The sequence below is a fragment of the Podarcis melisellensis genome (genome assembly GCF_964234715.1).
Source record: "Podarcis melisellensis genome assembly, chromosome: 5".
NCBI lineage: Eukaryota > Metazoa > Chordata > Lepidosauria > Squamata > Lacertidae > Podarcis > Podarcis melisellensis.
The window spans coordinates 81,259,870-81,284,604 of NC_138537.1; the positions used below are offsets into that span (position 1 = coordinate 81,259,870).

The 24,735-nt window shown below is 43.3% G+C and overlaps 2 long non-coding RNA genes across 8 annotated transcripts; one reads left to right on the plus strand and one right to left on the minus strand.

Annotated features, from left to right (window-relative positions):
* Positions 1–1,778: 1,778 nt before the first annotated feature.
* Positions 1,779–12,280, minus strand: LOC309371194. Of its 7 annotated transcripts, none has more exons than XR_014168883.1 (5): positions 12,151–12,280; positions 9,529–9,646; positions 6,162–6,259; positions 3,840–3,983; positions 1,779–2,099 (listed from the first exon to the last, which is right to left on the minus strand). It is a non-coding gene; the product is annotated as an uncharacterized lncRNA (long non-coding RNA). The 7 variants fall into 7 exon arrangements; XR_014168884.1 differs by having other exon boundaries at positions 3,840–4,111; XR_014168885.1 differs by having other exon boundaries at positions 3,840–4,111; positions 9,529–9,651.
* Positions 6,371–8,275, plus strand: LOC309371234. Its single transcript, XR_014168949.1, has 2 exons — positions 6,371–6,571; positions 7,443–8,275. It is a non-coding gene; the product is annotated as an uncharacterized lncRNA (long non-coding RNA).
* Positions 12,281–24,735: the final 12,455 nt, after the last annotated feature.

Sequence of the window (24,735 nt, forward strand, 5' to 3'; positions counted from 1 at the left end):
AGGCATGAAATGTTTTTGGTTTTTCCCCCAAAAAAATTTTTAATTGATTTTCCAAAATTTTTAAACAAACAAACATACATCTTAACTGTACTTGATCCAAACTTGGTAACATTGTTAAGTGACTTCCTCAAATCCCCCAGGCTGAATTTCAGTGTATATCATTGTAACATTTTTCCAAAACCAATTTTCTCATAAAATTATCTTGGTTACTTAACATCTTTCTTTGTTTTCATTTTGACTTTAAACATATTGTTCTCTAACATCACGTTTAAATCCTAAGCCTATCTGGTATTTGCAAGTTCTTCCAATTAAGTTATCTTAGCATATTTAACTAAATAGTCTTTGAATCTCATTCATTCCTCCTGGTACTCCTCCTCCTCCTTCTGGTCACGGACTCTTCCAGTCAGGTCGGCTAGCTCCGAAAAGTCCATCATCTTCATCAAATCAGACAGGAAATGTAGATGTGAAGTTTTAGGCTGGATGGAGCATAGAGAGAAGTGAGAGTGTATGTAGAAGATAGTTTACTGTACAAATGTTCCTTTTTTGAGGCAAGGGTGGCCCCATTATTTAAGCGTAATAAAGCTCTTCATCTTGCAGCCAATGGTAATTTCTTTATTGCACGTTAAATTTTCATACCAATATGTCAAAAAAGACTTTTGATTTTCTTTTTCAGTGATGTGCATATTTATTTAAATTTGATGAATTAACAGACCCTTTAAAACAATAAGCAATTAAATAAATTAATGGGCCATTTTAAAAGCAGGTGATTGATCTACCAAAATCCTTCATTCTGGCTTTTGGAGCAAGCTCCCAGAAGACAGCTTCCATTGAAGGCAGTTTTTAAAGTTACTAATATGACAATTTAGTTGTTTAACTTTTTTTAAAAAAAATGTCACCAGTGGAGTTCCCAGGAAAGTCAAAAAAAGGCTTGGAGAAGCAAAAAGGATTTTAAGGTATGTATGAAGGCCACAAGAGAGGAGTCCTGTAACAACAACAACAACAACAACAACAACAACAACAACAACAACATTTGCACCTCACACATGATAAAGACCAACAGCACCACCTAGTGAATCTAGGGTTCTGAACCCCTGAGAAGAATGAAATAAGCAAACATTCTTAGTTTCATCTCCAGTCTACCTCCTGAGCCCCTTTCACGATGGTTCGGTTGGTCTGAACATGACAGCTCTTTTAGAATGGAACTATCCCTTAAATAACTTTCCAATTAGCTACCTGGACTACCTTCATCAGAGGCAGACCATCTATACTCCATCTAAGGAAGGAAGGTGGCTTTTACCCGACTTAGTTCAAATATTCATTTGAGGAGTGCGAATTTGGTATTTTCTCATTAACATGCAAAAATTGCATTTCTCTCCCATCCCTATTCAGAAGACTTCCTGGCTGTCTGAACTTCCTAATTTGAAAAGCCCCTTAAGAGATGTTAACCACACAGTGTCTTCCCTGGAACTCAGATTGAAGCATAGGAGGTTGGTTACCAAGCATCCGAGATCAGAACACTTGTTGATTTTCTTTTTAAGACCACCCCGTTTACCTTTTTTTAAAAAAAAAAAATCCATATTGGTTTCTTTAAAAGTAAAAAAACTTTATTTCTCCATGCTTCCAATGAAGTCCAGTGGAGGATGGCATGGGATTTGGGAAAAATGTGGACCCCGAGGGCAGACGTAGGATACAGACTGCTGGTGAGATTACTTGCAGAACACTCACCAACATGCTCTGGCAACAAAAATATGCACTTTAAAAATAAGAATTTCACTTCCTTTCTTCCCAAACATAATTTATTTTCTCATTAACTGTGAGTGAATGGTATAAAAATAAAAATCAGTTTGTTTGTTTGTGTGTGTGTGTGTGTGTGTGTAGGGGAGGAATTTTTGGAACAGCACTAGTTAGAATTGTCAATATCACTGTTGCCTTGTGGTTGCAGTGCAGGCAAGAGGAAATCTGGTCCCAGCCACCAACGAGGAAGTCAGGGGCTGCTGCAATGGGCCAGCAAGAGCATTAGCGAGGGGCCTGGTACCACAGCTGTCAGCTAAAGGACCATCAGCTTCATGGAGTTTCCTTCCCCTTCCACTGCAGCAAAGCTAGAAGTGAGAGGAAGAACACTTTGGTTAGAGAATCAAGAAAATCAAACAAAGGTCACAGACAGCTTCCTCCCAGCAAGAACACCTGCAAGGGGTTCCCCTAAGTGGATTGAAATGCCTGGTAAGAACTCACATTCTCAAGATGCCCATCATTCCTCAACCTTTGTCCTCCATTCCCTTGTGCATCTGCTTTGTTTAGTTGGAAGGCAGTGATGGCCACCAACCTAGGTGGCTTTGAAAGACGATTAGACAAATTCCGGGAGGAGAGGGCTATGGATGGCTTCTAGCCATGATTGCCTTGCTCTGCCATGTCAACAAACTGGAGGCCAATGGTGCTTCTGAAAACTACAGGAGGTCTGGGTCCTGCTTGCTGGTTTCTCACAGGCATCTGGATGCTGGATTAGGTGAGCCACTGGCCTGACCCCACAGGCTATTCTTATATTCTTATGCTCTTAATTTTTGTTTATGCACAGATTCAGGTGCTGTTGCACTACAACTCTCCTTGGTTCCCCAGACCATTGGCCACATTGGCTGGAGCTGATGGGAGTCCAAAAATATCTGGAGGACCACAGGTTAGCAGCCTCTGAGATATTGCCCCTAGTTACTTTCAGCACTCTAGAAACAGCAAAGTATGACGAGGAAGATGTGGGGATTGCATCATCACTATGAAACCTTCACACTGGGGTGGTGGGAATGTCTTTGGAACCAAGCCTGGGATGAATGGTATATCAATAAAGTTAAAATACTGCTCTTCAGACTGTGCAATAATGCCAAACAGAAAAAAAGAATCTGCCCTCTTTCAAAAGAAAAACAATGCAAAGCAAAGGAAGGCCTTCTGTAATGCAACTTATGCCATCAACAAAGGGACTTTTATTTTTTCAAAAGTTTACTCGTAGACTTAATTAGATCCACATGGTTATAAATGTGCATCCTTTGATTTAATACCTGTTTCTAACTGCCCCATCCAGGCCCAATAAAAACAACAGCATTGCTATTCTCCTATAAGCCAACTGGACCTCTATGCACAAGGTACATATAAGAAGCAAATTAGCAAGGTACATCATTAAATTGGTAATAAAAGGAGAGCTGGCATAATGTGACTATCTGGTTACATTAATATGCATCCTAGCATACTTTAGGAAATTAAAGGAAACATCACTCCATAGAAAAACATTACTGCAGTTTCAATATATCATATAGTGCTTTCCCTTGCCACATGTTCCCCTGTTTTATGGTTCTTTTAGACTTATCTTCAAACCACTTGTAATAGGGCAGAGAAGTCCTCAGTCAGTGTTAAGACGTGATCCTTACATTTTCCAAGTTTCAAAGCAGGTGTCTTTAATTTGAATGGGGCAAAGAAGGTTAAATCTTTGTAAATGTGCCTCACCTATAGAAAGCTAATTCGACAAAACAATTTGGGAACTTTGAGATGAGACTTCCCGCAGCTTCCATTTCCCCTTAACCCTTAAGGTGTTGTCTCCCTGCAAAACATTTGTAGACATTAAAAATGCAGCTCTGACCTAGTGATATATTGAGATCACTTCCTTATGGATCAAAGCGAGTCTCAAGAATCAAGGAAAGGAGATCCAAGAGCGTTGATGTTGGAAATGGAGCCAAGCCTGGCAATCAGCCTGTAACTAAGTCTAAGCACGTGCAAATGAACCAACCATGTATTGCTTCCTTAGTTAGCCCTGTCAATGGAAGGGTTGCTGGTTACGGCTACCTCAAGCTTGTGTTCACCAATGCTAATGTGTGGTGTACTGGCAACATCCTGACCCAGGATGTTGGTCTTTGCTAGGCTGATGGTGAGGCTGAAGTCCATGCAGGCGTGGGCAAAACAATTGATGAGTTTCTGCAGAGCTTCCTCAGAGTGCGCTGTCAAGGCTGCGTCATTTGCAAACAACATCTCTCAGATAAGAACCTGCCACACTTTTGTCTTGACGTGGAGATCAGACTGGTTGAACAGACCCCCGTGACTCCGTGAATGGATGTACACACCATCTTCAGTTGAGCTTTAGGCATATGAGAGCAACGGGGAGAAGAATTTGCCAAAGAGAGCTGGGGTGCGAACACAGCCCAGTTTCACACTGCTGGGCATGATGATGATGATGATAATGACAACAATAACAACAACAACAGAAGTAGAAATTTATTATTTATACCCCGCCCATCTTCTGGGTTTCCCCAGCCACTTTGGGCGGCTCCCAACAGAAAATTAAAAACACGGCAGAACATCAACATTAAAAACTTCCCTAAAGAGGGCTGCCTTCAGATGTCTTCTAAAAGTCAGATAGTTGTTCATTTCCTTGGCATCTGAAGGGAGGGCATTCCACAGGTCGGGCGCCGCTACTGAGAAGGCCCTCTGCCTGGTTCCCTTTAACCTCACTTCTCACAGTGAGGGAACCGCCAGAAGGCCCTTGGAGCTGGACCTCGGTGTCCAGGCTGAACGATGAGGGTGGAGACACTCCTTCAGGTATACTGGGCCGAGGCCGAGGCATCAAATGGCAGGAAAGAGTCTCAAACAAAAATGTGCTTTCCCAAGCCCATGTTCCTAGCACGTCACAGGAGCCTTTCTAATCAGCCTTTGGCACTCTTTCTGCCCATGCCCTGTCCTAAGGCCGCACCCCTCACCAGCCCTGCTCTTCTTTTTCTGGATTTTAGGCTGCCTTTGAGAGCAGTCCTGCTCATAGACACACTGTCTGATTTGACTCTTGGAATTTCCAGCTGGATGCCCATCTTTGCATCTCATCTGCCTGCTTATCAGCCCAGTGGATGCCCTACTGGGGCCAGGGGCCACCAGATCCCCTCAAAGCCCTTTTGATCCTGCCCAGTAGCCTACAGTAGCCTAGGAACACCAGATTTCCTTCTTACGATCTAGATCCCCACTTCTCTATGCAGTTTAAGAATAGGTAAAGACCTCCATCTCTTTCTCCTCACCATCCTGCCCTCTCCCTCATTGTTCTAGGCATTGCCACACTGCCACCTGCCTTGCCTCACTGCCACCCTGCTTCCCTTCTGGGATAGGTTTCAGTAACTCCATACTCAGTAGCTAAGGTGATTTAGCTGTTGTTGCCTTTTAACAAACTTTTCTGCGTTGAGTCCCAAAATCTAAGCTCTGCTTTCCCTTCCCAGGGCTCTTACAGGAATGTGCTAATATATGCGTATTGGGCCAGCTGCATCAGATTGACAGTAGCCTGTCAGACTGTCCTCTGGGAGGAATCGAGCCAGCAGCTGTCAAGGGAGCTTCTGAGACTGGCTTGTTTGGAAGGCAATCGACCAGAGTCCCTTGTTTGGAACTAACAGGAAGCTATGGCTAATTGTGGGCTTCCTAGTTTATTTCCTTGCTCACATGAAGCGAAGTGGGAGCAAATGTGTTGCATGTGAGCACACAAAGCCTATGCATACCTTGGCTTATTAAACTAATCAGTGATAGCAACTTTCAATTTACCAGCTAGTTGAAAAGTACTCTTGCATTTCTGAGGCTGTTTCAGACCCTCTAAGTGTCTCCATTTCCCAGGGACAGTCCCAGATTTACAGAGGCTGTCCTGGTTTATGATTTGATCCCAGAATGTCCCACTTTTCCTTTGGACGCCCCTATTTTAATCGGAGAAATGTTGGAGGGTATGGAGTTATCTGACCTCCAAGCCATCTGAAGGCAATCCTGTATAGGGAAGATTTTTTTATGGTTTTATATATGTTGGAAGCTGCCCTGAGTTGCCAGTCAGTTGGATGGGGTATATTAAAATAATAATAATAATAATAATAATAATAATAATAATAATAATAATAATAATAATAATAATAATACCGGTAATAATAATAATAGGATGCCCCTATTTTCATCAGAGAAATGTTGGAGGGTGTATACTGTTTTGGTTCTGGTGTGTTACTGTACCAGGGAATTAATTATATAATATTAAAGATGGCCTTTCCTTTCAGCAATAAGTGGTAGCTATCATCTGTTAAAATATAAAAGGGCACACATTATTGTAGTGCAAATTCCTTTCAATACAATCATCAATTTATCAGCTAAACAGCAGGTGAGTAGCCAAGTAAAAACACCTTGATCCACATGGCTCTGCTCTCAGTGGATTTATTTTCCCCTGTGATCATCTCTTTTGAAACGCTTCCTCATTTCTTCGCAAAACAATGTAAAGTTTCTGCAGGGTATAAAGAGATGTGAGATTATGAAATCAAATGAGCCCATGCTGTCTCAGTGGATTTGACTGTTATTAACTGCCCAAGAGATTCAAATCCAGGTTCTAAATTAATCCCGTTGCTGATACAGGCATATCTTTCTAGGGCTCTCGGAAGGCAGCTAGCAAAAGCTGTCTTCTCTACAAGTTAAAAGCTAACCACTCAGAAGGGTCATTTCTGGTGGGATGAAGCTGGGTCATCAGTTATCCCCCACTCCAACAGGGAAGGAAATAACAACCCCCTTCAAGATACTTTTCATAAGACATCCCACAACAGTAAATAAAACACAAGGTGTACTAAAATTAGGAAGGAGCTGGATCGTGATGTCGTAAATGGAGTTCATGCAGTGGGGTTTGAAAATCTGGGGCTCCTTGAAAGCTTATCAGAGGCTAATGATACACTGGGTGAGGGATTTGGGGCATGCATTCAACTTTTAGATTGGGAAACGTTATGGAAAACAGATTTGAAATTATCTGCATGCTGTACGCTGAAAGAAAACTATATGAAAATTATGTACAGGTGGTAATTGACTCCTAGTAAGTTAGCAAAGGGCCGTGGGTGGTGCTGTGGGTTAAACCACAGAGCCTAGGACTTGCCAATCAGAAGTTCGATTCCCTGTGACGGGGTGAGCTCCCGTTGCTCAGTCTCTGCTCCTGCCAACCTAGCAGTTCGAAAGCACATCAAAGTGCAAGTAGATAATAAATAGGCAGGAAGGTAAACAGCATTTCCGTGGACTGCTCTGGTTTGCCAGAAGCGGCTTAGTCATGCTGGCCACATGACCCAGAAGCTGTACGCCGGCTCCCTCGGCCAATAAAGCGAGATGAGCACCGCAACCCCCGAGTTGGCCACAACTGGACCTAATGATCAAGGGTCCCTTTACCTTTACTTTAAGTTAGCAAAAAATGTATAAGACAAGTACAAATACCTGCTGGAAATGTAGAGAAAAAGAAGGTACCTTTTATCATATGTGGTGGTTATGTTAGGTAATAAAAGCATTCTGGGAAATGATATATAATGAATTGAAAAAAATGTTTAAAATAACTTTTATTAAAAACAAACAAACAAACAAACAAACAAACCAGAAGCTTTCTTATTAGGAATTGTAGGTGCTGCCACCCCAAAGATGACTTTTTATGTATACAACAGCAGTCACAGGGATGCTACTAACCTGGAGATGGAAAGATGACAAAGACCCTACCAGAGAAGAATGGCAAATTAAACTATTGGACTATGTGGAATTGGAAAACTGACTGGAAAGCTCAGGAACCAAGAAGACAAAAACTTCAAGAAAGAATGAGGGAGGGGATTATAATTTATTTAGGAAACCACTGCAAGCAGATGAAAACATTGGCAGGATTTTAACAACACTTGTAATGTAACAATTACTGTGGACAATATGGAGAGATACAAAATATGAATCATGAAATGATATGCAGCTGAAAATGTTGACAATAAGACCCATGGAGCGGGTGGTGGGAAGTCTGGAGATTCAGAGAAAACCCTAAAGGTGGATATGCATTGTTATAACTTTACGCTTGCAAAATCAAATATTTTCAGAAAAGGAAGTGTATAGGAGGCTTTTCACTTTCCCAGCATGCTGTTATGTTTGGTCCGATTCTCTCAGACAGCACCTGAAGTGATAAGCTTGTTTCTAGATTGTACCACTTTATGCCACAAGATTGGGTGCACACATGACTTGGAGAGGGCATTTTCTGAGGCAGCCCGTAAGTTGTGGAACTACTTTCTCACAGAGATGTGTGCTTCATTATACAGCTTTGGGTGATTGCTGAAGACGCATCTCTTTAACCTGGCTTTTGACACTGGAGATGAATATTGTTAGGACCCACTTTGTTTTTGAAATTAAACTGTTTGATATTAAAACACAATATGATGCAATATTAATGTTGCGTTTTAATTGCTGAAACCTTCCCTGGGACTTTAGGGTGAAGGGCAGGCAATAAATTATTACAATAACAATGGTTATTATTATTAATCCTTGTGCATAGAAAATTGCAAGGTTAGAAGCCTCCTTAACAATGTGATTCTTTCCCTTTAGTCTCAGCAGAGATTTTTTTTTTTGCTTGTTTATGGCACAGGGGAGCACTTAGTCATGTGAACCTCCACCTGAAGTATAAAAGGTACAGGCGTACCATTTTCTTTGTAGCAAACCAATCCTAAAGAAATAATAATAATAATATTTTAATTTATACCCCACCCCTCCCAGTTTAAAAACTGGGCTCAGGGCGGCTAACAGCAAATATAAACATTGATTAAAATGTGACTTAAAAACAGCATAAAAACAGCATGAAATACAACATAAATACAGCATCAACATCAATAAAATTCAAAAATTCAGGGATCATTTTTTGGGGGGGGGCACAGTCAGTAAACATCAAATGATTACCAGGGCTAACTGGCCAAATTGGTCCTACTAGGGCCAGCAAGGAGACCAGGGAAGAGTTTGAATATGGGGTCCCAGAAGGGTTTCTCCATAGAAAAGGAAAGGGAAAAGGGAATAGAGGATCAGGCTAATTCAAATTGAAGGCCAGGTGGAATAGCTCTGTCTTACAGGCCCTGCGGAAGGAGATCAAGTCAGGCTTCTTTAGGGCCCGGGACCTTTAAGCTGTGGACCTTGGGGTCCTCTGTGGGACATACCAGGAGAGGTGGTCCCGTAAGTACGATAGGACTCAAGATGGGGCTGTGCAGCTGAAGAAGTGATGTTCTGTAGAGAGGAGTTAGCTCTGATCATCAATGAGTTTTATGGGATTCAGGAAAGTATCTGGGGCATTGCTTAAAGGGGTCTCAAGTCAAAGTGAAGAATTAAGGGGTGGGTTGTATAAGGGTCTTGGATTCTGTCTCTCCTCCCTTTCATCAAACCCAAAAGGCCTTCAACTAGGACATCTGTCTTTCATTTGCCCCCAGGCTTCTGCCATTTCTCCTGGGATAGGGGGTGTTAAGCTAATATTCCACTGGAGATAAAAAGAACTGTTTTATTTCCTGCTTCATTTTGGATATTACAGAGTTTTGCAAAGCACCTCAGCTCCATCTTCCAGCCATTGTCAGAGAAGGAGGATGGATTTTGGTCCTTCATCATCAGGCATGAACTAAATCCTCTTGCTCCCTTATAGTTGCTAGCTGCAACAGCTGCAAGAGGGAAAATCCTGCTTCCTAGTTTTCAAAACAACAGCCTGTCTTAGTGCCGAAAAGACTATTAGTACTATGGAGACTTAACCTTCATTGGCAGAGGAGTTGTCTTTCATTCATCAGCCCTCCTCTATTCATTTTGATTTCTGCCAATCACTTTATGCCAGACGAAGAAGGATATGTATTGACGGTTCAGTCTCCAAATCCTGCACTTAACATGACATCATAAATGCTAGTTAGAATCCATTGTTGTACATTACAATACTGGCAAAATGCCTATCATGATGATGAACGGGATGTGTGTGTGGAGAATAGGGGTTTGTCTATCGAAAGGACTGCTGGAGACGAGTGCAAGCAACCACAGGGACATTGTCAGTAAGGCCCATTCTGCTAGAATGGGACACAAAAGATGAGGAGGTCAAATCGGTCATAATCAGATGGGCACAGTATATAGGACATAATATACAATTTGAGGACTGGAAAAAATTGTGGAAAATAAATTTGAAATTTACAGGTTGTTCTCTTTTGAAAGAAAATTATATGAAAATGATGTATAGATTGTATATTACACCAGTACAGATAGCAAAAATGTACAAAACTGGGCCAAACACATGTTGGAAATGTAAAGAAAAAGAAGGGACTTTTTATCAGATGTGGTGGGAATGTAGAGAAGTTAAAAAAAATGGGAAATGATATATAATGAATTGAAAAAAAATCTTTAAAATAACATTTGTAAAAAAAGCCCCAGAAGCATTTCTGTTAGGGATTGTAGGACAAGACCTACCAAGAAAAACAAAGAACTTATTTATGTATGCTACAACAGTGGCAAGAGTCTTGATAGCACAAGGATGGAAGAATGAGGAAACCCCAACGAAAGAACAGTGGCAAGAAAAATTGATGAGCTACATAGAGCTGGCTAAATTGACATACAAATTGCGGGATAAGGACAACTGTGACTTTAAGGAAGAATGGGAGCTTTTTACAATTTATCTAAAAGACAACAGGTTTTGAATAAAGATACACAAATTTACTAGTTGATAACATTGTAGATAGATACTGCAAGGATATGTATAATTTTACAACATGCAGAGAATAATATGTTCTGAAAAAATCAGAGAGAGGAGCTGAGGGAAGTCTCGGGGGAGGGAAGGTTTGAAGGGGGTGGGGAAAAGGGAGGAATAATGAATATGATATGTTTTGATAATCTGTTATGTTGAAATTGTTAATAAAAACTTTTTTTTAAAAAAAAAGACTTTGCCAGTAAGGCCCAACCACCCACTGTTGGCATGGAGGGCACATTTTGCTTCTGCTTTATTCTGAAGTACAACACATAAGTTCTCTCAGCAGAGTGAAGGACATTATTATATAGCAGAAAATAAAGGGAGCCACATATGTAGAATAGAAAGTAAAGAGGCACACTCAGACATCAGTGTGTTGGTGGTTAAACATATTCTCTGCTCCCTAGTAACCCTGCCACCTTGGAATCCTGACCACTGAGTATACCCTGTAATTCCAGTCTGAAGCTATTTGCTGGGTTCAGTTTCTTAATCACACTTGGGCCCTTTTCAGGCATTCATCTCTCATGCTCTTAAACATGTGAGAGGAAAAACAGGGCCACAATCTCTGGCCTAGCCCCCTCCAACCATGCCCCTGTTTCTCCATTTGAGGATGCAGTCAGAAGTGGGGAGCCTGCTGTACATGTGTAACCCCCCCCCCCCGCTGCCCAATTTAGGGTTTGGCCCAGGTGCATATGGGCAAAATGGAGGAAGAAAAGTCAGAGACTATTATCTGAAGATATGTAAGCCTTCGGACATTATAGAAAACCAAGAGAAACCGATGAATGGCTTGGATTTCCTCTTCCTACATTGATGCTCTAATATCCTTTACTGGATATTAAATATCATAAATCTCCTAACCCTGGATATCATAAATCTCCTAACCCTCTGGTGAGAAATATAAGCTGTTTCTGTTTCTCATGTTTTCTGTTGAATGAGGTACAAACATTTCACTTTGGGAATTATATAGGAAGTGCAAAACAGGAAGTGGAATCCCTCCCACTTCCTGCCTCACCCTCCATTTTTTTTTAATCATTCAAAGCTGCTTTCAGGTTGGAAGCACACAAGAAAGTCCCTCACATAAAATTATTGTAAAGCAGAAAATGTCTGAAAATTTCACTGGGAAAACTGAATTTTCAAGAAAGCAAGCCAAAGGACAATAAAACCCAACCTCCAAAACAATATAATAGAATGTTAAAGCGTATTAAAATTAACCATAGCTTAGGAAACGTAACCTATAAATATTTTAAAATAAATATGTACTGAAACCCAGTACAGCCATCCACACTCGGGGGGTGTGTGTTAAAAAAGATATGCCAATTTTCATATTTTGATAGAAGTGCTATGGCTGCCAGCACAAAATGTATTCCATAGGTAGCAGGAAAAAAAGAGAGGTGATGATACTCCGTATTGGTGGATAGTTACACAAAAACACTGTAGCCAAGCAAAATCACGAATAATTCCCATTAACTACTGGAGACTCTGGTGCAAATCTGGTTCAAGAGCACAGAAACATCAGACATTGTCTTGGAAACTCTTCACTGCCATTACTACAAATGCACAGAACAATTTTCATATCCCTCCACATTTCCATTGATTACACCACATTGAAACAGTACGACTCATTCCCATGACATTTTCCCTTCCGCTTTTACCTCAAATCATTTCTCCTGTTTAGATCCTTTACTAGTTGTCCACTTCTCCGTTACTTCCCATTGTCACTGTCAAAGGCCAGAGCTGGGTAACCTTATCCTCTGTCTCTCGGAATGTGGGGTGACTTCACTGTTTGTGTCATAACTGCTGAGATGGATGACATCATAGTGCACAGTGACAACAACTGACATGCATTAGCACATTATGTGTTGTAACCGAAGGGCACTGCTGCTAGCTTATCAGTGCCCAGACTGCTCCTTCTGAGAAACTTACCCCTTCTTGCTCGCTGCTGGTGGTGGTTATGTGATGTCTCCAACTTCCTTCAAATCCCACAACATTGTTCTGTAGATGAATGTGCTTTTCTGTCTTAGGCTGCAGGCATAGAGCCAGTCAGAAGCTGCAACAATGCTACTCCCCTTGGCTTACTATCTGGCTTTTTATTCAGTGTTTTGAAAACATGTTTACTTTTTCAATACCAGAAAAGAAACACCGTATAATTAAATGTCATTTTAGTTACTGACAATTTCTGGCGTGTTTGTCCCTGTTCAAGTTACACCCAGTGCAGGTGCCCTAATCTAAACAGAGATGTGATTACAAGTTTACATTGGCATGCCAAACACTTGTATTGTACTAGCTGGTGCATCACTTGGGGAGCACTAAGTAAGTTTTAAGCTAGCTCGGCTGAAACTGGAGTCATCTGACAAATTTCAGAAGGAACTGGGAAACAATGGGTTCTAGGGAGCTGGATCTAGACAGCAAGCTTTTGCAGGAAGAGATCCAAGCAGGGCAGGAGCTACTTTGACAGTGTTCGGAGGTAAGCCCTTAAATAGCAAACCAGGCCCCAGTCTTGCCCCATACCCAAGAACTGACAGGAATTAAAAGGGATGGTGTCTGGAATCAGCGCTTTGGAAAAGAGCATTATTTGGTGCCGACAAAGTTTCCTCGGGGTCTGAATCTTGATTCAGAAGAAATGAGGCTTCATGCCTGCTAAATTGCAGAAATATAGGTCTGGGGGTTTTGCACTGATAATTTATTTGCAGGATTGCATGAAATTTGCAGACATCCTTTTAAAGGATGCTGGCAGATTTCAGAAGGACAGATACAGTGTATTTCCTAAACAAAAACACCCACCAACTTTTACAACTTTGGCTTATTTACATATTCATAAAATTTATAAACCACCCTTCATCCATAGATCTCAGGGTGGATCACAAAAAAAAAATCCTAGATAAAAACACAAAAAGATTCACTTATTCTTACCTCTTGTTTTGTGGGCAATTTGTATGAAAACAGCAAACAAGAGAGAGGTATCCCTGGGTAAGAAACTTGCCAAACTGAGGACAAATGTGTGCACAGGTCTTCTGTGGCGGGCCTCCTTTAAATTTTATTTTGTAGTGGAGGATTTAAAGGGTTTTCCTTTCCTCCCGACGATTTTGTGGTCAATAACTTTATTACCAAAATGACGCCTATCATTAAGATGTCCAACAGGAAAATAAGCTGCAAAAATTAAGAAGAATGGGTGGATGGCTATTAGGTGATGATGAATGCTTTAAAAACAAACATGTATTCTGCTCAACTGCTACCCAAAGTCACAGAAACTTAAATGCACAGCTGATTTGACAGGGAGTGGGTGTGTGGGCATGTGGCAGAGACAGAGCTATTGCGTTTTCCAAGCAATCTCCACTAGCAAAAACAGCAAAGAACCAAGAACAGGCTAGGAGGAGGTGATGCATCACTTCAACATCACTTCCCTAAAGCACTGTGATTGGAGATCCCTTGTAATAAGCATCCCCTCTGATTAAAAGTCAGACCTGTCAATCGCAGAAGAGCTCTCCCTCCTTGATCTCACCACACTGGCAGTTACCTGATACGGGGATAAGTGTTTTAGTTATTTTCAGACACAATGCCTGCATCTTTTTACCACCCGAATCTGCCCTGAATCTGCTCTGAAGCAGATCCAAAGTGCCCTGAAAATGCAGCAAAGGTCCATGCTTCAACCCTGAATTTATTCATGGTAGCTTTAGGATTTGTGATATGTCCAAATCTGATGCACACGTGTGTGTGTGTGTGTGTGTGTGTGTATGTGTGTGTGTGTGTGTGTGTGTTTCGTTTTGGAGCAGTGGAATGTGTGCAACATTCAGAGAAGTGGGAGATCCAATGTATTACTGCGTTCCAATCCACACATCTGTATGCAAGGATTGCAAATCAGGTCAGCTGGGCATTCTGTACCACTGACCCTTCTTTGTAGAACACACCTCTGCCTCGGATTCCATGGAACTGTGAGATGACACTGTTTGAAGGGGAATGATTTTTCCTATCTCTTTAATTTTCACTTGAGGCCCACCCGAGAGACTGTGCAGGGAGCGGATTACAGTTTCAGTGACTTGCTTTGTAAATTTAATTCCTTATTCCTCGGTTCAGTATCCCTTCTGAAATGTGATGTCATTGCCCTTTGTGTCAGGGAGGTTAATTTCAGATACACCACACATCCCCAAAGTGCCGCATGAAACAAAAAAAACCAGAAACATTTGCTTAGCTGTGTTAAATGTCCTCATTATACAGAGGCATGGAAACAGGCCATCAGCCCTGTTCCAATTACCAGCCAACCATTCCATCCATCTGCAGAAAGGTAGATATTATAACACTTGAAAAGGTGCAGAGAAAAGTGACTCGTAAGTTGATCCCAGGAGCAAAAGGCATGACGGTAAAGACAGCCTACATTTGTTAATCCATATAATCTGAAGAAAAAGAAGGGATTAGGAAGAGCATTAATTGAAACATACCTGATTTTTAACATCTTGATATTATTGGCCAAATAATAAAAGTGGGAATAATTCCCACATCTAACGCTAGAATTTGCGAGCCTTTGAAGAATAACCACTCAAGTGCCGTTCTAGGCAGAAAGTTCTTTCTGAAATAGAGAACTGAGAGTTTTGCTAGGCAAGAGTGCTGGATCACAGGCAACCCAGAAAATCAGCAAAGTGGGCAGCTGGAACCAGGGGCTGAGCAGATATCATGGACTGGCTGGATGCAGAAGAGTGGCAGGAGGACCAGCTAGGGAAACCCCAATAGAAGAAGGCTTAGACCTAGGGGATCAGAGGTGGGACAACGGTGAGTGGTCAGAGGGACAAGAGGGATAAGCCTTAGAGGAGGAGGTGTTGGAAGCTGAAAAGGTAACAGGGTTTAGTGAGCAGGAAGAGGCTGTGGCAGAGAGCAGTTCAGAATCAGAGGCTGGAGAGGAGTGGGGTCAAGAGGCAGAGATGAGTCAAGCTGCTGGAGAAGCCAGGAAATCTCCCTCTCCTGCTGCGACCAACTCCTGTCCCGCCTGCTCCCAGCTCCCGTCTCCCAGAACCAAACACGGTATAAGAGGGCAGAGCAAAAACAGACAAGATGTCTGAGTCTCATTTTGTTTGGGAAGGACCCATGAGAGGAGGAGACCTAGGGAGCTGTGGGAAGGTAGGGACCTTCAGTCCTCGTAACTTTCTCATTGGGGCAAGATCTACTGGGAAGCGTTGCTGTGCTTACTAGGCTGGAGCTGTTTTGTTTCTTTGAATAAACAGTCAACTTCACTGAAGCATGTTGAGTTACTGCTAACCTGCTCCCTGGCAGCAGAATAGGAACTCATGAGTGGCAAATGTAGTAAAGGTTGACTGTTGGGCGGGCAAAGCTGGTCCTAGAAACCTTTATGGTGCTACTGAGTCAGGGGAAATAAGTGGGATACATCAGCACTTACTCTCCAGATGTTCTGGACTACAACTACCATTAGCAAAACACAAAATATCTAGAGGTGCCAGTTTAGCCAAGTGTAGATCAAGGGGAGACTGGTTCTAGCCCCAATGAAAAGGATGGTGCCATTGAAGAGACATTGATCACCATTTTGTGGGAGATGATGGCCTGAAGAAACAAGTATCAGTGGGCCAACATGTCTTCCTTCTGTACTTGATCTTCATCATAATATGGCCTTTCATTAAACACTGCATCTCTCCATTAGTTTGTAATTGCTGTCCTTGCCATACAAGTTATGCATTATTGGATTCAAATTTAGAGGTCCCCCCCCCCCATGGCTCTGAACAAATTGCAGACAATTGCAGGACCTAGAATAATTGCAAAAGTAATCCTAAAGGACCAGGCAGAAAATGAGCTAGGGTTGCCATATTTCAAAAGGTGAAAATCTGGATGCAAAACTTGTTGACTCTTTTGGTAAGAAGTTTGGGAGCTATTGGGGGCAGGGATTCTCCCAAAAATCAACACTTCCAGAGATTTTCCTGGACATTTTAACCGATTCCTGAAAATTCCTCCCTATTTTTGTCAGTTGAATCCTAGATATGTCTGGGAAATTCCAGGTGTATGGCAACCATATATGAACACCATCTAGAGATTTTGATTATGTCCCCTGCATTGCATAGACTACCAAGGAGGTATGTGATATTGTCATGATGGTAATTTGGAGCTAGAGGTTTACTTTATGCAGGTCTCTCAGTGACGCTAAAGAAAACGCGGCAGTGGACATCAGTGGAGGTTGTGGCCGCTGCTAATTAATCTTCATTGTGTCCAATGTTATCCTCAATAAAGGCACATTGCTTGAAATGGTTTTGTTTAATGACACTGACTTGAGAATATGACTGATAAACACCAGGAAAATCCTTCCTGCATAATGCCGTGTTCTGAATTATTTAAAAGGTGGAATAGCTTTGGAGCATGGGAGCCGTGTGAGATATTCTTCGCCATCTGTGCATAACAAGATGTCGGCACACAAAAGAGGGATCTGAAATATCCGGAAGACCTCATACATTAAGAAGCCTCCTGCAATGCTGAGGTCTTAAAATAAACTCTAGTCCCAGTTCATATATAGGGTGCGTTCACATTAGAGCACAGTGAAGTTGTTCTCCTCCTGCATTTCAACAACTCTACGTGGGGCTGCCCCTGAAACTGACCCAGAAACTCCAGCGGATGCAGAATGCCGTGGCAAGACTCCTCACGGGGTCTTTGTCATCGGACCACATTCACCCGGTGCTATACCAGCTGCACTGGCTCCTGGTGGAGTACAGTAACAGGTTTAAGGTGCTGGTTTCAACCTTTAAAGCCCTATACAGCCTAGGACCCTTGGACCTATGGGATAGCCTCTCCTGGTATGCCCCACAGAGAGCTTCAAGGTCTGCAAATAATAACACCCTGAAGATCCCAGGCCCCAGGGAGATTAGACTGGCCTCGACCAGAACCAGGGCCTTTTCGGCCGTAGCCCCGGCCTGGTGGAACGCTCTGCCACAAGAGACTAGGGCCCTGTGGGATTTGACATCTTTCCGCACGGCCTGCAAGACCGAGCTGTTCCACCAGGCCTTTGGTCAGGGTTCGGTCTGATTCTTTTCTTTCTGTATAAGAACAAGCATTAAAGAGGCCTCATAGCCTGCTCTCAGGTCCTTTATAAGACCAGTGATAACAATTGGCCCTGGAGAATATTAATCACTCTCAATTTTACCCGTGGACTGCCATCTGTCCAGATTTCAATTTGCTCTGAATTAATTTTAAGATGTATTTTAACTAATTGATTGCCTGTTTTTATGTTCTTATATTGTTTGTATACTGTCTTAGTTTCATGATGTTAGCCGCCCTGAGCCCAGCTCCAGCTGGGGAGGGCAGGGTACAAATAATAAAAAATTATTATTATTATTATTATTATTACTACTACTACTACTACTACTACTATTACGTGGCTTCGATTCCTTACTGTTTGTGCGCACACCCATGGATGGAGCAGAGATGTCATTACACCATGGCAAGAGAAGAATTGGGAATGGCTTAAAGACCCCAGCTGGTGTGACACCAGTTTGAGAAACAACACATCAAACAGTAGTTTCTTATAATGGGGTATATGGGACACAGATGCATTTTGGATAACAGCGGAAAGGCAGTGAGGGCCCAGTAAATGTGAGGGACAGACATAGGCATATGGGGGGAAATGGGTGTGCAAACTGTCTCCCTGGGTATGCACCCTGCCACCTGCATAGTTACTGCATAGAGCAAATGGGAACCCTGTTAAATGTTTCCAGTCCAACATCATGCTGCATTCACTTTATGTCGGGACGTATGGCAGGTGTATTTTTGTTGTGTTTATCCATGGGTAAAACAGATGCAGACTCTTGAGAGTCCCATGGACTGCAAGAAGATCAAACCTATCCATTCTTAAGGAAATCAGCCCTGAGTGCTCACTGGAAGAACAGATCCTGAAGCTGAGGCTCCAATACTTTGGCCACCTCATGAGAAGAGAAGACTCCCTGGAAAAGACCCTGATGTTCAGAAAGATGGAGGGCAGAAGGAGAAGGGGACGACAGAGGACGAGATGGTTGGATAGTGTTCGTGAAACTACCAGCATGAGTTTGACCAAACTGCGGGAGGCAGTGGAAGACAGAAGTGCCTGGCGTGCTCTGGTCCATGGGGTCACGAAGAGTCGGACATGACTAAACAACAACAACAAGGGTCATCTTACTGGAGCAATATATTCTTACAAAATCCTGTTCAGCATCCTGGAGCGATATATTCTTACAAAATCCTGTTCGCGAAGCTACCAGCATGAGTTTGACCAAACTGCGGGTGGCAGTGGAAGACAGGAGTGCCTGGCGTGCTCTGGTCCATGGGGTCATGAAGAGTTGGACACGACTAAATGACTAAACAACAACAACCACAAAGCAGATGCTTATGCATCTGTACAGAAGACAGGTATAAGAACTCAGAATGAAACCTCACCTTTGCATGATTCTATTTATTTATTTCATTTCTATGCCCCCTTTTTCCTCTAAAGAGCTAAAATGTGGCATACACGGTTCCCTGTTCCCCGCTCATTTAATCCCGACCACCACCCTGTGAAGTAGGCTTAGGCTGAGAGGCAGTTATTGGCCCCCCAAGGTCACCCAATGAGTTCCAGAACCAAGTCAGGGCTGGATTCAAACTGTGGTCTCCCAGGTCCTAGCCCAACACTCTAACCAACTACTCCACGCTGGGAGAATTGTAAGCGGAACTCCGAATGCCTCCATATCTGCTGAGACGACTTCTTTGCGTCCCTTCTCGCCCTGATACCTCCTTGAAGAAAACACCCATCTGCGTCCTGAAGCACATTTGTTTAACACCAGCCATCTGATCTTGTTCATCTCTTCCTCCTCCTCCTCTTCTTTTTTTTAAAAAAAGAAGCCACCAACAAAAACCTGACCCCTTTACACGCACACGCACAATACAGTCACTCATGCATTTGCAGCCGTAAACCCCCCCCCAAAGGTCGTTTCCATGACAACCCAGGGTCCTTAATGACCCTGACAGTTCAATGATTTTGTTTTGTTTGAGAGGGAAGGAATAATAAGTCTTCTCTCTCCCCCACTGCTGTTCCCCACCTCCAGTCATCCCCCTCCACTACACACCCGATGCTGCTGTTCATTATCTGATTCTGGGATCAGCCCTGGAGACAGAACAGCAGCAGCAGCAGCGAAGGTAGCGGAGGCAGCAGTGGCGGCCAGCTCTGAAAGACAAGAGCTTTGCTGCAGACAAAGAACAGTAAAGGAGCCGGGCGTGCTCAGCATACAGTCACTGCGGCGGCCTCATTAATTCCATCACTAGCCCAATGAGTTTAAGCATGCGCCAGGGGTATTGCGATGGTTTGTAGCAATATGTTGCATAAGTGAGCCCCAAATCGCTGCGCAGTTATTTAGAAAGTACATCTCGCGTACCACTAACAGGGATGCTTTTTATTAATGATGTATACCAGAAATGCTGCAAAGACGCCGGCCGCTCCTCTGCAGCAAGGCCTATAATTTTAATGATGTGATGAATAAGGCAATTAATGTACTTCACTCTATTTCCCACATGCATCATATTTAACGTCGGAAAGCTAAAGAGATTTCTGAGAGGAGGAGCGGTGGGGGTGGGGAGCACATTGTTAAGCCGAATCGTTCCCTGCTTCCGAATGCAGACTGCCTGCATCTGCGGCCGTGGAAGTGCCGTTCCTTGTTCTCCAGCCCGAAACTGGCTAGAGGCACCTGTGCGGAGTTGCTCCTTGTGTTAATATATAGGGCTGTCAACCGATTAAAGAATGTTTAGTTGATTAATTATCTGCCGTTCAGCCAGATAATTGATTACATTTAGAGACATTTGCATCTCGCCAAAACACAGGTGTCATTTTTTTTTTAATGGAAGGACACATGCAATATGATTTGCAAATGTAATAATTAAAAGCTACCACCCATTGTTAGATGGAAAGGACACCATTTATTGTGTGTCCCCCCCCATTCTATAATACAATAACTAACACATCAAAACCAAAATAATCAAAGCACGCTCTTTCTCTCTCTCCCCCCCCTAAACAAAAACAGGTATGATCTTAACTTTCAGTTTCACATTGTGAAGTTTGTCATCTCTGGTTAAAGCCACTAATTAATCAACTAAAGCTTAAGTTGATTAATCTGCCAGTTAAAAGTCTTGCAATCCTGATAAACCAATGGACTAGTAAGAAAACGACCTCTTATAGACTCTAAACAATTCTGTATTTTATCCTAGCATACAATGACATTAAAGATCCACCCCTCCCAAAGATAAAGATAACATATTATTGTTTCATTAATGTACTTCACATGTGTACCAAATGGTGGTAGCAAACATTATACTGTATATGCTATTCTCTATCTATACCTCTGCAACCCCTCTCTTGGCTGCTTTCCCCAGATGTGTTTGTCTGTGTTGTGGGGAAAAGTGGAATGGGTAGTGGAAAAAGTTCAAGCATCTGTCCAGTAATGCTTTGTGGCTACTTAGTGGTAACCACAGTTCTCAGAACCACTGGATGTCTAGTCCTGCTCAAAAATCCATGGTGGCAAGTCCTCTTTGTGGACTGTTGCCTACACTGGTCTCTTGGAAAGCGTGTTCTCCTTCATGGAGAGCACGTGTTGCAGTGGGGTCTGCTGAGCCACCCCTCTGTTACCAGGCAGGGTCTCTAAAGATGGCCTGGGGCAGTGATTGGTTCACTGGGTTGCTGGGGTAAAAGTTATGTTGCAATTTTAGTGGGAGGGGTAAAATGTTTAAATACTCTGCACGCAGCCTGGAGCTTTCTCTTTGCTGCGTGCAACGGATCACCCGCCCACCCGCCCTTGAGTAAGGGGTTGTTGCATTGACCTTGCTATGCCTGTCATGGGGTCGTCTGCCGTTGGGGCAGGGGCCTGGTAGGAATTTTGTCAAACTGGCTGATTGGCTGGGCCATTTGGTTTTTGCCTACTGCGTAGCAAATTGTCACAACTTGTAAGGTTGCGGTTAGGCATTGGTTATAAATTGGTGGAGGAGGGGTTAGGATAGGCTGGGCCTGCCCCTCCATGGTTTCTGCAGAAAGGGAATTCCGTAAAAGGAATCCTGGGGCTTGCCATCTTTTCACCCAATCCCTGGAATGGGACTAGGGCCGGCAAGCCTTCGGGGAGCATGTGGATGAGAATTGAGGGTCTGTGACTCAGCTCCATTTCTCCCCGACTTGCTTTCCCCTGCACTGTCTTTCGGTGGTGCCCGGAAGTCAGTTCTGTCCCCAAGCGGGGGGACAGATAGTCTTAACCAAAGCTAAACAACCACTCATGGTTTTGTATTTAAATAAAGTTGTGGCCAAAATTATGCCCAAAACCTTAAACAAAAATTAAGTGTGCGTTGTGAGTTATTTGGGGGGTGGCTTGGGGACCTCGACACGCAATCAGAGGATCTTGAAAAGTTGTCCTTGTAACACCATCACTAGAAAAAACTATCACAGCACTTGGGAAATTACCAGAGTAAAAACGCAACCAAGGTTGCACACAAAATTGAATACTACTACTACTACTAATAATAATAATAATTTGTTATTATTTATAGCCCGCCCATCTGGCTGGGTTTTCCCAGACTCTCTGGGTGGCTCCCAACAAAATATAAACTAAAATAAACCTTCAAATATTAAAAAAAAACTTCCCTAAACAGGAATGCCTTCAGATGTCTTATAAAAGTCAGGTAGTTGTTTATTTCCTTGACATCTGGTGGGAGGGCATTCCACAGGCTGGTTGCCACCACCGTGAAGGCCCTCTGCCTGACTCATAGTCTGCACATGCAAAAGACATCCACAGTACAAATCTTGCAGCTGTGGAATCAAGCTTCTGTGCTTGGGAAGCTCAAGTTCTCTGCTCAACATACAGTCTAGAGATATGTGCAAATGTGCTTATTTTGTATAAACTTCCTTGATGCAGGGAGCACACCCCCCTTTGCAACATCTGGCTGTGCTACAGATATATGCAGCTGCTTTTGCTTCTAGCTTGGCTTTGAATACTATAGAAGGGGAATGCACTATCTCTACAGGGCTCCATAGTGTGAGATGTTGTGTTCCTAGAGCTTATTGCATGGACAGGCGGAGTCCCCAGATCCTGCGCGGTCCCCCCGTCATGTGGAATAACGACTCAAGACAACGTGCTATGGGATTGAATTGGCCACAACTTTATTAAATTTCAAATGTGGGTAGACCTTGGCTCAGGCATTGGGCGTTTTCCCTCCCCAGTCCCCAGCTGGGGACCTAGGGAGCATCAGGCTTATCCAGTGTGTGTGTGGGGGGGGGATGGGCCAGCTCTGGAGAACATATGTTCAAGCAGAGATAGCTGCCCCCGTTACGCTGCCACCGCAGGGGAGAGCAATGGCGACCTTTCGGCGTACGGTCAAAGCCTCCCTTCAGAAACCCCTTTAACGGGGAACCCTGGTATCGCCACTGCAAAGAGGAAGATGGACAAAAGGATTCCACCCAAGGCCTGATACCGCCACCCGAGACCGCAAAGATTGCGGTCTCGCCACCAAGACTACATACATCTGAAAAGCCCCTTCACCATCCTCCAACCAGTCCATCAGGCCATGCCTGATGTCGCTCAGCCAACGCTCGTTACCGAGGTCCAATAAGTGCACGCCATCGGGCCTAAATAGCTCCTTCATGTAAACTTTAATGTTGGGGTGTTTCACGATCCGACCTCCCATGCGTGTGGTTGCAGAGCGCACTGCCCTATTGACTGTTTCAACAGTGTAATTAAGTCTGGTGGGTTTGATGTTGCCAGTGTAATTAAGTCTGGTGGGTTTGATGTTGCCACGCCATTGTAAGCGTGGCAGAAGTTCTGACCAGAAAATCGTGATATTGGGGTAAGTGGCATGTAGGCTTTCCAGGTCTGCAATCGCCTTTCAAAAGACCTTTGAATACTATAGAAGGGGGATGCACTATCTCTACAGGGCTCCATAGTGTGAGATGTTGTGTTCCTAGAGCTAATTCTCATGTTATTTTTTCCTCCAGATGCAGGATTGCTTAAGCAAGTCACCAATGGATTTCCTGCGGCAGCATTTATGAATGAGTGATACCCTTTACCAGGAGCCTGACAGAGTTATGAACCATAGCAGAATAACCAACCTGGCTTGGAATTTTGACTGGCTCCCTAACAAACTACCTGAACAACAACCTTTCCCAGGATCTTACCTTTCCCAGGATCTAGTCACATGCTTTCCTCAGCCCCACAAAATGTTTGTGCTTGGATGCAGACAAGGAAGTGCCTTGCAGGAATAAAACCAATACATAAATATGCCCTTCCAGAGCAGTCTGCTCCTGTGCTCCCTCAGAGGAATTGAGATCAAAGAAGCACACTTGTTAGTAGTCCCAGGAATGGGCAAAGCTCGCTAAGAAATTTCGCTTCTAGAAAGTCAATATCCCGTGTATGTTTTGCTGAAGCAAAAAACCTTCGATTTCCCTTGAAATGTCAGTCAGTCAGATTTTTATTGTTCGTCATCAATGGGCATTGCAATACGAATCGCAAAAAGACGAACAGGACAACCCGAGAAAAAGTTAAACACACTTATTTTCAGAACTGGAAATTCCCCAAATTTAAAGCTGTCAATTCCCCCAAATCATTTAGACTACGAGTAGGAAAAAGTTAGCAGCATGTGGCCTGCATAGTCTTCTTCCTGGGGATATATGCCCATACTGGGCATGGCCAGAAACACAAGTGGGTGGAGAACAACTGTTAATTTAGTCACACACCCCTCTCTATCTTTCATCCAGGGAAACAAGAAGCAATTGAGCCTGGTCCAATAGGGCAAGTGTTTGTTGGCTTCCTTACTTACAACCAGTCCATCAGGTGTCACTTTGAGTTGCACTGGTTGTCTGCTTCCTCCCTCTCAGTGTTGCCTTTGTAGACCTCACCATGGAGGAGAGTGGAGACGAAACTAGAATTAATTGGCTCCACCGGTCATTGACTCTGGTTCCGGATCCTGTTAGTCTCCTTGCCTTTTGCCTACTAGACCCAAGGGGCACCAGCCTCCACTGATGTTCAGGATTCAATGACACATTGTACCCAGGCAAAAGCACTCAAGGAGGACACAAAGGAGGTCCAGTGTGACATTTTAGTGTATTTTTGGTCTCTGTGGAAGCCACCCAGAGTGGCTGGGGAAACCCAGCCAGATGGGCAGGGTACAAATAAGTTGTTGTTGTTGTTGTTGTTGTTGTTGTTGTTGTTGTTGTTCTTATTATGGAGTGTACGACCTGGGGAGAATGCCAAAGGCCAGGCAGAGAGATCTGGATGATTGCA